Raw genomic sequence first — 13936 nt, forward strand, 5'->3', positions numbered from 1 at the left:
AATGGTAAACGTGGCAATCCTTAAAACTAGCATCCATAATAGTTGATGAAACACTATTGTAGGATGCACGGCAGAAGGGTGATTTTTTCGAGATATTCATGTGAGTATTGAGTGCTATCAGGCAGGAGTGGACATTGATCTTGTTACACCAGACATCAAAGGCAACATCGAGTGCGTGTTGTAACAAGAAGAAAGGAGAGGTTGAAGCCATCTCCTTAGCAAATTTGATGCTTCCACAACATTCAAGAAACTCACTTTCTTCCATAACAATCCAATTTGAGGATTTGCTGCAAGATTGTGGGACTTGAGACAATGATGTATCACCATGCTTAGATAAAATGGACATCTTGGATTACCTAAATATTAAGAAATGCATTATGATTTAAAAACATAAGTAAGTATTAGAGTTTTTTGGCATTTATATTTTTTATTAGCATTTTTAATGTGTTTGAACATTAAAAATTGATTCATGCAAATTGAATCATCAACTTAAAAGGTTGTCCTTCATTTTTTCTTATATTTAGTTATTCAAGTTTTAAATACTATGTAGTCTTTATGACTTTAATTAGAATTTGACCATTTTTTGAAATAAAATTAGCCTCAATAGCAAGCATGCATTACAGATTTTCAGCAAATATAGAAAGACCATAATATCTTTATGAAAATAATGTACGTAATTGATAATAAACTAATACTATTTTCACAAAACATGAAGGAAAAGATATCATTACATATCATATCCTTCTTTTCGTTAATGCAGCATCACCAAAGAAACACAACTTGAAAGGAAAGATTTAAGAAACGATTTTTCAAAAGCTTGATAGTGTTAGAAGTATTGAAAGATTATAAATGAAAATTTAGCATAAGTTATGTACAAAAGAAACAAATTCCCCTATGAGTTGAATGAACCATGACTAAAGGTACTCTTACCTTCTAACAGAAATTATGTAGAACGAAAATTTTCTTTAAGCGTGACCTTGCACCCTCTAGCAACTCAAATTGCAACAAATTGAGTTGAAATAAGAATTTTAAGTAACAGATATATACAAATAATAAGCTTGAACTCGAGAGAATTTAGTGCAGCTATATCCCAAGAGTCCAGGCTATCTTTAGGTTGAGAATCCAACCATATTCTAGCTCTGTCTCTTACAGCAAATGGGAAAAGCATGAGCCTGTAGACTTCAGGATCTACTCCATTAGTCTTAACAGTATCACAGATCTGCAAGAATTCAGTTAAGAACTGAAAAGGATCTTCAGATGGAAGTCCATGAAACTTGCAGTTTTGTTGCATCAGAGAAACTAATTGAGATTTCAGCTCAAAATTGTTTGCTCCAATGGCAGGAATTGAGATGCTTCTTCCATGTAAATTGGAATTAGGTGTAGTAAAGTCACCAAGCATCCTCCTTGCATTATTATTTTCGGCTGCCATCTCCTCTTCCTGTTCAAAAATTTCTGTAAGGTTATCTCTGGATTGTTGTATTTTAGCTTCTCTTAGTTTCCTCTTCAGAGTCCTTTCAGGTTCAGGGTCTGCTTCAACAAGAATGTTCTTGTCCTTACTCCTGCTCATATGAAAAAGAAGGGAATAGAAAAATAATAATAATAATAATAGGGATCCTTTTTACCCAGGTATAGAGGTTCCCCTGTGTGAGTAGAAGAAGAAAAGAATGTAATGTAAAGAAGGGAAGAAGAGAAAATTCGAACACAGATGGAAGAGGGGGTTCGAATTTGGGTGAGATGAAGTGTTAGTAGATGAATAAATAAATAGAAAGAGATGAGAGAGAGAGAGAGGATTTTCGAAAATAAAATTTTGAAAAGGGGTTAGTGATTTTCGAAAATTAGGAATGAAATCAAATTAAAATTGAAAATTGAAATAACTATTTAATTAAAAAGAATTTTTGAAAAAGAGGGAAGAGATTTTCAAAAATTAGAGAGAGAGAGTTAGTTAGGTAGTTTTGAAAAAGATAAGAAACAAACAAAAAGTCAATTAGTTAGTTGAAAAAGATTTGAAAATCAATTTTGAAAAGATAAGAAGATAAGAAGTTAGAAAAGATATTTGAAAGTCAAATTTTTGAAAAAGATAAGATTTTTTTTAAAAAAAAGCTATGATAGGAAGATATGATTAGAATTAGTTTTGAAAAAGATTTGATTTTTAAAATCATAATTAATGACTTGACTCACAAGAAATCACAAGATATGATTCTAGAATTTAAAGTTTGAATCTTTCTTAACAAGTAAGTAACAAACTCGAAATTTTTGAATCAAAAGATTAATTGATGATGTGATTTTCGAAAATATGATATAAAAATAAGAAAAATATTTTGAAAATATTTTAAAAAAGATTTTTGAAATTTTCGAAAATAAATAAAAAAAATGGAAAAGATATGATTTTTTTTTGAAAAAAATTTGAAAAAGATAAGATTTTTAAATTGAAAATTTGATTTGACTCATAAGAAATAACTAAGTTTTAAAAAGTTTTGAAAAGGTCAACTCAAATTTTTGAAATTTATGAGTGAAAAAGGGAAAGATATTTTTTTTTATTTTTAAATTTTTAATGATGAAAGAGAAAAACATGAAAAGGACTCAATGCAAGAAAGTTATGGATCAAAATATTGAATGCATGCAAGAATGCTATGAATGTCAAGATGAACACCAAGAACACTTTGAAGATCATGATGAACATCAAGAACTTATTTTTGAAAATTTTATATGCAAAGAAAACATGCAAGACACCAAACTTAGAAATCTTTCATGTTCAGACACTATGAATGCAAAAATGCACATGAAAAATAAGAAAAGACACAAAACAAGAAAACATCAAGATCAAACAAGAAGATTTACCAAGAACAACTTGAAGATCATGAAGAACACTATGAATGCATGAATTTTCGAAAAATGCAAAATGAATATGCAATTGACACCAAACTTACAATTTGACTCAAGACTCAAACAAGAAACATGAAATATTTTTATTTTTATGATTTTCTAATTTTTTTTTGTATTTTTCGAAAATTAATTTGAAATAGAAAAATAAGGATTCCAAAATTTTTAATATGAATTCCAGGAATCTTGCATTCTTAGTCTAAAGCTTCAGTCCAGGAATTAGACATGGCTCACTAGCCAGCCAAGCTTTCAATGAAAGCTCCGGTTCAAAACACTAGACATGGCCAATGGCCAGCCAAGCTTCAGCATGTAATCATTAATTATCAAATTAACTTGCCTCTATGAAGATGGTTTGGAAGCCTCAGTCCAAAAGAATTTAGACATGGCTTTACAGCCAGCCAGGCTTCACATGCTTCATGAAACTCTAGAATTCATTCTTAAAAATTCTGAAGAACATAAATAAATTTTTTTTGTTTTTTGAAAATATTTTTTTGGGAAAAACGAAAAAGAGGAAAATATTTTTGAAAAATTTTTTGAAAACTTTTTGAAAATAAATTAAGAAGAAATTTACCCAATCTGAGCAACAAGATGAACCGTCAGTTGTCCAAACTCGAACAATCCCCGGCAACGGCGCCAAAAACTTGGTATGCGAAATTGTTACTCTGAGGTTGTAAAATTTGTTGTTCGTTCTCTCCCTGGCAATGGCACCACAACTGGTGCACAATACCATGGTCCAGACATAACTTCACAACTTCGCACAACTAACCAGCAAGTGCACTGGGTCGTCCAAGTAATAAAACCTTACGTGAGTAAGGGTCGATCCCACGGAGATTGTTGGTATGAAGCAAGATATGGTCATCTTGTAAATCTCAGTCAGGAGGATATCAAATGGTTATGGAGTTTTCGAATAGTAATAATAAATAAATAGAAAATAAAGATAGAAATACTTATGTAATTCATTGGTGAGAATTTCAGATAAGCGTATAGAGATGCTTTCGTTCTTCTGAACTTCTGCTTTCCTGCTGTCTTCATCCAATCAGTCTTACTCCTTTCCATGGCAAACTTTATGTAAGGGCATCACCGTTGTCAATGGCTACATCCCATCCTCTTGTGAAAAAGGTCCAAATGCTCTGTCACAGCACGGCTAATCATCTGAGGTTCTCGATCATACTAGAATAGGATTCACCCTCCTTTTGCGTCTGTCACTACGCCCAGCACTCGCGAGTTTGAAGTTCGTCACAGTCATTCAATCCCTGAATCCTACTCGGAATACCACAGACAACGTTTAGACTTTCCGGACTCTCATGAATGCCGCCATCAATCTAGCTTATACCACGAAGACTATGATTAAGAGATCCAAGAGATATTCATTCAATCTAATGTGGAATGGAAGTGGTTGTCAGGCACGCGTTCGTAGGGGAATGATGATGATTGTCATGTTCATCACATTCATATTGAAGTGCGAATGAATATCTTAGAAGCGGAATAAGTTGAATTGAATAGAGAAACAGTAGTACTTTGGATTAATTCGTGAGGAACAGCAAAGCTCCACACCTTAATCTATGGAGTGTAAAAACTCTACCGTTGAAAATATATAAGAGATGAAGGTTCAGGCATGGCTGAGAGGCCAGCCCCCAAACGTGATCAATATGATCTAAAGATGAAGTAAAAATCATAAGATGTCTAAAAGACTAGTAAAAAGTTCTATTTATACTAAAACTAGTTACTAGGGTTTACAGAAATAAGTAATTGATGCATAAATCTACTTCCGGGGCCCACTTGGTGTGTGCTTGGGCTGAGCTTGAAGTTTACACGTGCAGAGGCTTCTTCTGGAGTTGAACGCCAAGTTGTAACGTATTTTTGGCGTTCAACTCTGGTTCGTGACGTGTTTCTGGCGTTTAACTCCAGACTACAGCGTAGAACTGGCGTTCAACGCCCTTTTGCATCATCTAAACTGGGCCAAAGTATGAACTATTATATATTTCTGGAAAGCTCTAGATGTCTACTTTCCAAAGCAATTGAAAGCGCGCCATTTTGAGTTCTGTAGCTCCTGAAAATCCACTTTGAGTGCAGGGAGGTCAGAATCCAACAGCATCAGCAGTCCTTCTTCAACCTCTGAATCTGATTTTTGCTCAAGTCCCTCAATTTCAGCCAGAAAATACCTGAAATCATAGAAAAACACACAAACTCATAGTAAAGTCCAAAAATGTGAATTTAACATAAAAACTAATAAAAACATCCCTAAAAGTAACTAGATCCTACTAAAAACATACTAAAAACAATGCCAAAAAACGTATAAATTATCCGCTCATCACAACACCAAACTTAAATTGTTGCTTGTCCCCAAGCAACTGAAAATAAATAGGATAAAAAGAAGAGAATATACTATAAATTCCAAACTATCAATGAAACATAGCTCCAATCAGATGAGCGGGACTTGTAGCTTTTTGCCTTTTGAATAGTTTTGGCATCTCACTTTATCCATTGAGGTTCAGAATGATTGGCATCTATAGGAACTCAGAGTTCAGATAGTGTTATTGATTCTCCTAGTTCAGTATGTTGATTCTTGAACACAGCTACTTTATGAGTCTTGGCCGTGGCCCTAAGCACTTTGTTTTCCAGTTACCACCGGATACATAAATGCCACAGACACATAATTGGGTGAACCTTTTCAGATTGTGACTCAGCTTTGCTAAAGTCCCCAATTAGAGGTGTCCAGGATTCTTAAGCACACTCTTCTTTTGCTTTGGACCTTGACTTTAACCGCTCAGTCTCAAGTTTTCACTTGACACCTTCACGCCACAAGCACATGGTTAGGGACAGCTTTGGTTTAGCCGCTTAGGCCAGGATTTTATTCCTTTAGGCCCTCCTATCCACTAATGCTCAAAGCCTTGGGATCCTTTTTATTCACCCTTGCCTTTTGGTTTTAAGGGTTATTGGCTTTTTGCTCTTGCCTTTTGGTTTTAAGAGCTTTTGGCTTTTTCTGCTTGCTTTTTCTTTTTCTATTTTTTTTCGCCATTTTTTTTTCTTTCTTTTTTTTCTGCAAGCTTTTGTATTCACTGCTTTTTCTTGCTTCAAGAATCATTTTTATGATTTTTCAGATTATCAAATAACATGTCTCCTGTTCATCATTCTTTCAAGAGCCAACATATTTAACATTCTAAAACACCAACTTCAAAAGACATATGCACTGTTCAAGCATTCATTCAGAAAACAAAAAGTATTGTCTCCACATTAAAATAATTAAACTAAGTTCAAGGATAAATTCAAAATTCATGTACTTCTTGTTCTTTTGTAATTAAAACATTTTTCCATTTAAGAGAGGTGATGGATTCATATTCACTACTTTAAGGCATAGACACTTAAACACTAATGATCATGTAATAAAGACACAAACATAGATAAACATTTAACATAAGAAAACGAAAAACAGAAAGTTTAAAAACAAAGAATGAGTCCACCTTAGTGATGGTGGCATTTTCTTCTTGAGGAACCAATGATATCCTTGAGCTCTTCTATGTCTCTTCCTTGTCTTTGTTGCTCCTCCCTCATTGCTTTTTGATCTTCTCTAATTTCATGGAGTATGATGGAGTGCTCTTAATGTTCCATCCTTAGTTGTCCCATGTTGGAACTTAATTCTCCTAGGGAGGTGTTGATTTGCTCCCAAAAATTCTGTGCAGGAAAGTGCATCCCTTGAGGTATCTCAGGGATTTCTTGATAATGAGCTTCCTCACATGTTTCTTGAGCTCTATGAGTGGGCTCTATTGTTTGCTCCATCCTTTTCTTAGTGATGGGCTTCTCTTCCTCAATGGAAATGTCTCCTTCTATGAAAGCTCCAGCTGAGTAACATAGATGGCAAATAAGATGAGGGAAAGCTAGCCTTGCCAAGGGAGAGGACTTTTCGGCTATTTTGTAGAGTTCAAGGGAGATGACTTCATGAACTTCTACTTCCTCACCAATCATGATGCTATGAATCATGATGGCCCGATCCACTGTAACTTCAGATCGGTTGCTAGTGGGGATGATGGAGCGTTGGATGAACTCCAACCATCCTCTAGCCACAGGCTTAAGGTCCAGTCTTCTAAGTTGAACCGGTTTACCTTTTGAGTCAATCTTCCATTGAGCTCCTTCCACACATATGTCCATGAGGACTTGGTCCAACCTTTGATCAAAGTTAACCCTTCTAGTGTAGGGGCGTGCATCTCCTTGCATCATAGGCAAGTCAAACGCCAACCTCACATTTTCCGGACTAAAATCTAAGTATTTCCCCCGAACCATGGTGAGATAATTCTTTGGGTTCGGGTTCTTACTTTGATCATGGTTCTTAGTGATCCATGCATTGGCATAGAACTCTTGAACCATTAGGATGCCGACTTGTTGGATGGGGTTTGTTAGAACTTCCCAACCTCTTCTTTGGATTTCATGTCGGATCTCCGGATACTCATTTCTCTTGAGCTTGAAAGGGACCTCGGGGATCACCTTCTTCTTGGCCACAACATCATAGAAGTGGTCTTGATGAGCTTTGGAGATGAATCTTTCCATCTCCCATGACTCGGAGGTGGAAGCTTTTCTCTTCCCTTTCCCTTTTCTATAGGATTCTTCGGTCTTAGGTGTCATCAATGGTAATGGAAAAACAAAAAGCTTATGCTTTTACCACACCAAACTTAGAATATTGCTCACCCTCGAGCAAGAGAAGAAAGAATAGATGAAGAAGAAGAAGAAAATATGGAGGAGAGGAGGGAGAGGTGTATTCGGCCAAGAAGGGGAAGAAAGGGTTGTGTTGTGTAAAAATGAGGAAGAATGGAGGGCTTTATATAGGGAGGGGAGGGGGTTTAGTTTCGGCCATATAGGGTGGGTTTGGGTGGGAAATTGATTTTGAATTTTGAAGGTAGGTGGAGTTTATAAGGTAGGTTTATGGGGAAGAGTGGATAGATGTGAGTAGTGAAGTGGTGATAGGGAAGAGAGACTGAGGTGATTGGTGAAGAGTTTTGGAGAAGAGTGTTTATTGGGAAGAGAGGATGAACATTGAGAAGAAGGAAGATAGTGAGTGGTGGTAGGTGGGGATCCTGTGGAGTCCACAGATGCTGAGATGATCCTGTGGGGTCCACAGATCCTGAGGAGTCAAGGAATTGCATCCCTGCACCCATTAGGCATGTAAAATGCCTTTGCATGCAATTCTGGCGTTTAAACGCCGAATTGATGCTTGTTCTGGGCGTTCAGCGCCCAGATGCAGCATGTTTTTGGCGTTGAACGCCAGCTTCATGCTTGTTTCTGGCGTTCAGCGCCAGCTTTCCTCAGTGTGCATTCTTGGCATCTGAACGTCAGGATGCTGCTTGTTTTGGGCGTTCAACGCCAGATCCATGCTCTGTTCTGGCATTGAACGCCAGCCAGATGCTCCTTACTGGCGTTTAAACGCCAGTAAGTCCTTCCTCCAGGGTGTGATTTTTCTTCTGCTATTTTTTATTCTGTTTTTAATTTTTCTATTTATTTTGTGACTCCACATGATCATGAACCTAATAAAACATGAAAGAACAACAAAAATAAAAATAAAATTAGATAAATAAAAATTGGGTTGCCTCCCAACAAGCGCTTCTTTAATGTCAATAGCTTAATAGTGGGCTCTCATGGAGCCTCACAGATATTCAGAGCATTGTTGAGACTCCCCTACACCAAACTTAGAGTTTGGATATGGAAGTTCAACACCAAACTTAGAGTTTGGTTGTGGCCTCCCAACACCAAACTTAGAGTTTGACTGTGGGGGCTCTGGTTGACTCTGTTTTGAGAGAAGCTTACTGTGCCTCTTTTCCATGTTTACAGAAGGATGTCCTTGAGTTTTAAACTCAAGGGAGTCCTCATTTAATTGAAGGACTAGTTCACCTCTGTTAACATCAATCACAGCTCTTGCTGTGGCTAGGAAGGGTCTTCCAAGGATGATGGATTCATCCTCATCCTTCCCAGTATCTAGGATTATGAAATCAGCAGGGATGTAAAGGCCTTCAACCTTTACTAATATGTCCTCTACTTGTCCATAAGCTTGTTTTCTGGAATTGTCTGCCATCTCTAATGAGATTTTAGCAGCTTGTACCTCAAAGATTTCCAGTTTCTCCATTACAGAGAGTGGCATGAGGTTTATTCCTGACCCAAGGTTACATAGAGTCATTTCAAAGGTCATGGTACCTATGGTACAAGGTATTAGGAACTTTCCAGGATCCTGTTTCTTCTGAGGCAATCTCAGTTGATCCAATGCATTTAGTTCATTGGTGAACAGGGGAAGTTCATCTCCCCAAGTCTCATTACCAAATAAATTGGCATTCAGCTTCGTGATTGCACCAAGGAACTTGGCAACTTGCTCTTCAGTAACATCTTCATTCTCTTCAGAAGAAGAATACTCTTCAGAGCTCATGAATGGCATAAGAAGGTTCAATGGAATCTCTATGGTCTCTAGATGAGTCTCAGATTCCTTTGGTTCCTCAGAGGAAAACTCCTTATTGATCACTGTACATCCCAGGAGGTCTTCCTCCTTGGGATTCACGTTCTCCCCTTCCTCTCTAGGTTCGGCCATGTTGACTATGTCAATGGCCTTGCACTCTCCTTTTGGATTTTCTTCTGTATTGCTTGGGAGAGCACTAGGAGGGGTTTCAGTGATCTTCTTACTCAGCTGGCCCACTTGTGCCTCCAAATTTTTAATAGAGGACCTTGTTTCATTCATGAAACTCACAGTGGCCTTAGATAGATCAGAGACTAAGTTTGCTAAATTAGAGGTATTTTGTTCAGAGTTCTCTGTCTGTTGCTGAGTGGATGATGGAAAAGGCTTGCTATTGCTAAACCTGTTTCTTCCACCATTATTAAAGCCTTGTTGAGGCTTTTGTTGATACTTCCATGAGAGATTTGGGTGATTTCTCCATGAGGGATTATAGATGTTTCCATATGGTTCACCCATGTAATTCACCTCTACTATTGCAGGGTTTTCAGGATCATAAGCTTCTTCTTCAGAAGATGCCTCTTGAGTACTGTTGGATGCAGCTTGCATTCTATTCAGACTCTGAGAAATCATATTGACTTGCTGAGTCAATATTTTATTCTGAGCTAATATAGCATTCAGAGTATCAATTTCAAGAACTCCCTTCTTCTGAGGCATCCCATTACTCACAGGATTCCTCTCAGAAGTGTACATAAACTGGTTGTTAGCAACCATGTCAATAAGTTCTTGAGCTTCTGCAGGCGTTTTCTTTAGGTGAATGGATCCACCTGTAGAAGTATCCAATGATATCTTAGCTAATTCAGACAAACCATCATAGAATATATCCAGGATGGTCCATTCTGAAAGCATGTCAGAAGGACATTTTTTGGTCAGTTCCTTGTATCTCTCCCAAGCTTCATAGAGGGATTCACCTTCTTTCTGACTGAAGGTTTGAACATCCACTCTAAGCTTACTCAGCTTTTGAGGAGGAAAGAACTTGGCTAAGAAAGCCTTGACCATGAGCCTGTAGACTTCAGGATCTACTCCATTAGTCTTAACAGTATCACAGATCTGCAAGAATTCAGTTAAGAACTGAAAATGATCTTCAGATGGAAGTCCATGAAACTTGCAGTTTTGTTGCATCAGAGAAACTAATTGAGGTTTCAACTCAAAATTGTTTGCTCCAATGGCAGGAATTGAGATGCTTCTTCCATGTAAATTGGAATTAGATGCAGTAAAGTCACCAAGCATCCTCCTTGCATTATTATTTTCGGCTGCCATCTCCTCTTCCTGTTCGAAAATTTCTGTAAGGTTATCTCTGGATTGTTGTATTTTAGCTTCTCTTAGTTTCCTCTTCAGAGTCCTTTTAGGTTCAGGGTCTGCTTCAACAAGAATGTTCTTGTCCTTACTCCTGCTCATATGAAAAAGAAGGGAACAGAAAAATAATAATAATAATAGGGATCCTTTTTACCCAGGTATAGAGGTTCCCCTGTGTGAGTAGAAGAAGAAAAGAATGTAATGTAAAGAAGGGAAGAAGAGAAAATTCGAACACAGATGGAAGAGGGGGTTCGAATTTGGGTGAGATGAAGTGTTAGTAGATGAATAAATAAATAGAAGGAGATGAGAGAGAGAGAGGATTTTCGAAAATAAAATTTTGAAAAGGGGTTAGTGATTTTCAAAAATTAGGAATGAAATCAAATTAAAATTGAAAATTGAAATAACTATTTAATTAAAAAGAATTTTTGAAAAAGAGGGAAGAGATTTTCGAAAATTAGAGAGAGAGAGTTAGTTAGGTAGTTTTGAAAAAGATAAGAAACAAACAAAAAGTCAATTAGTTAGTTGAAAAAGATTTGAAAATCAATTTTGAAAAGATAAGAAGATAAGAAGTTAGAAAAGATATTTGAAAGTCAAATTTTTGAAAAAGATAAGATTTTAAAAAAAAAAGCTATGATAGGAAGATATGATTAGAATTAGTTTTGAAAAAGATTTAATTTTTAAAATCATAATTAATGACTTGACTCACAAGAAATCACAAGATATGATTCTAGAATTTAAAGTTTGAATCTTTCTTAACAAGTAAGTAACAAACTCGAAATTTTTGAATCAAAACATTAATTGATGATGTGATTTTCGAAAATATGATATAAAAATAAGAAAAATATTTTGAAAATATTTAAAAAAAAATTTTTGAAATTTTTGAAAATAAATAAAAAAATGGAAAAGATATGATTTTTTTGAAAAAAATTTGAAAAAGATAAGATTTTTAAATTGAAAATTTGATTTGACTCATAAGAAACAACTAAGTTTTAAAAAGTTTTGAAAAGGTCAACTCAAATTTTTGAAATTTATGAGTGAAAAAGGGAAAGATATTTTTTTTATTTTTAAATTTTTAATGATGAAAGAGAAAAACATGAAAAGGACTCAATGCATGAAAGTTATGGATCAAAACAATGAATGCATGCAAGAATGCTATGAATGTCAAGATGAACACCAAGAACACTTTGAAGATCATGATGGACATCAAGAACTTATTTTTGAAAATTTTATATGCAAAGAAAACATGCAAGACACCAAACTTAGAAATCTTTCATGTTCAGACACTATGAATGCAAAAATGCATATGAAAAACAAGAAAAGACACAAAACAAGAAAACATCAAGATCAAACAAGAAGATTTACCAAGAACAACTTGAAGATCATGAAGAACATTATGAATGCATGAATTTTCGAAAAATGCAAAATGAATATGCAATTGACACCAAACTTACAATTTGACTCACGACTCAAACAAGAAACATGAAATATTTTTTATTTTTATGATTTTCTAATTTTTTTTTTGTATTTTTTGAAAATTAATTTGAAAAAAAAAATAAGGATTCCAAAATTTTTAATATGAATTCCAGGAATCTTGCATTCTTAGTCTAAAGCTTCAATCCAGGAATTAGACATGGCTCACTAGCCAGCCAAGCTTTCAACGAAAGCTCCGGTTCAAAACACTAGACATGGCCAATGGCCAGCCAAGCTTCAGCATGTAATCATTAATTATCAAATTAACTTGCCTCTATGAAGATGGTTTGGAAGCCTCAGTCCAAAAGAATTTAGACATGGCTTTACAGCCAGCCAGGCTTCACATGCTTCATGAAACTCTAGAATTCATTCTTAAAAATTCTGAAGAACATAAATAAATTTTTTTTTTGAAAATATTTTTTTGGGAAAAACGAAAAAGAGGAAAATATTTTTGAAAAATTTTTTGAAAAATTTTTGAAAATAAATTCAGAAGAAATTTACCCAATCTGAGCAACAAGATGAACCGTCAGTTGTCCAAACTCGAACAATCCCCGGCAACGGCGCCAAAAACTTGGTATGCGAAATTGTTACTCTGAGGTTGTAAAATTTGTTGTTCATTCTCTCCCTGGAAATGGCGCCACAACTGTTGCACAATACCATGGTCCAGACATAACTTCACAACTTCGCACAATTAACCAGCAAGTGCACTGGGTCGTCCAAGTAATAAAACCTTACGTGAGTAAGGGTCGATCCCACAGAGATTGTTGGTATGAAGCAAGCTATGGTCATCTTGTAAATCTCAGTCAGGCGGATATCAAATGGTTATGGGGTTTTCGAATAGTAATAATAAATAAATAGAAAATAAAGATAGAAATACTTATGTAATTCACTGGTGAGAATTTCAGATAAGCGTATAGAGATGCTTTCGTTCTTCTGAACTTCTGCTTTCCTGCTGTCTTCATCCAATCAGTCCTACTCCTTTCCATGGCAAACTTTATGTAAGGGCATCACCGTTGTCAATGGCTACATCCCATCCTCTTGTGAAAAAGGTCCAAATGCTCTGTCACAGCACGGCTAATCATCTGAGGTTCTCGATCATACTGGAATAGGATTCACCCTCCTTTTGCGTCTGTCACTACGCCCAGCACTCGCGAGTTTGAAGTTCGTCACAGTCATTCAATCCCTGAATCCTACTCGGAATACCACAGACAAGTTTTAGACTTTCCGGACTCTCATGAATGCCGCCATCAATCTAGCTTATACCACGAAGATTCTGATTAAGAGATCCAAGAGATATTCATTCAATCTAATGTGGAATGGAAGTGGTTGTCAGGCACGCTTTCGTAGGGGAATGATGATGATTGTCACATTTATCACATTCATATTGAAGTGCGAATGAATATCTTAGAAGCGGAATAAGTTGAATTGAATAGAGAAACAGTAGTACTTTGCATTAATTCGTGAGGAACAGCAGAGCTCCACACCTTAATCTATGGAGTGTAGAAACTCTACCGTTGAAAATACATAAGAGATGAAGGTTCAGGCATGGCCGAGAGGCCAGCCCCCAAACGTGATCAATATGATCTACAGATGAACTAAAAATCATAAGATGTCTAAAAGACTAGTAAAAAGTTCTATTTATACTAAACTAGTTATTAGGGTTTATAAAAATAAGTAATTGATGCATAAATCCACTTCCGAGGCCCACTTGGTGTGTGCTTGGGTTGAGCTTGAAGTTTACACGTGCAGAGGCTTCTTCTGGAGTTGAACACCAAGTTGTAACGTGTTTTTGGCGTTCAACTCTGGTTC

At 36.0% G+C, this 13936-nt stretch overlaps 1 non-coding gene across 1 annotated transcript; it reads left to right on the forward strand.

Annotated features, from left to right (window-relative positions):
• Positions 1-10204: 10204 nt before the first annotated feature.
• LOC148574545 (small nucleolar RNA R71) lies at positions 10205-10312 on the forward strand. Its single transcript, XR_015906547.1, has one exon. It is a non-coding gene; the product is annotated as a small nucleolar RNA R71 (small nucleolar RNA).
• The last annotated feature ends 3624 nt before the right edge of the window (positions 10313-13936 follow it).

This window comes from Arachis ipaensis, chromosome B2 (genome assembly GCF_059453495.1).
Source record: "Arachis ipaensis isolate K30076 ecotype BB chromosome B2, ASM5945349v1, whole genome shotgun sequence".
Lineage (NCBI taxonomy): Eukaryota > Viridiplantae > Streptophyta > Magnoliopsida > Fabales > Fabaceae > Arachis > Arachis ipaensis.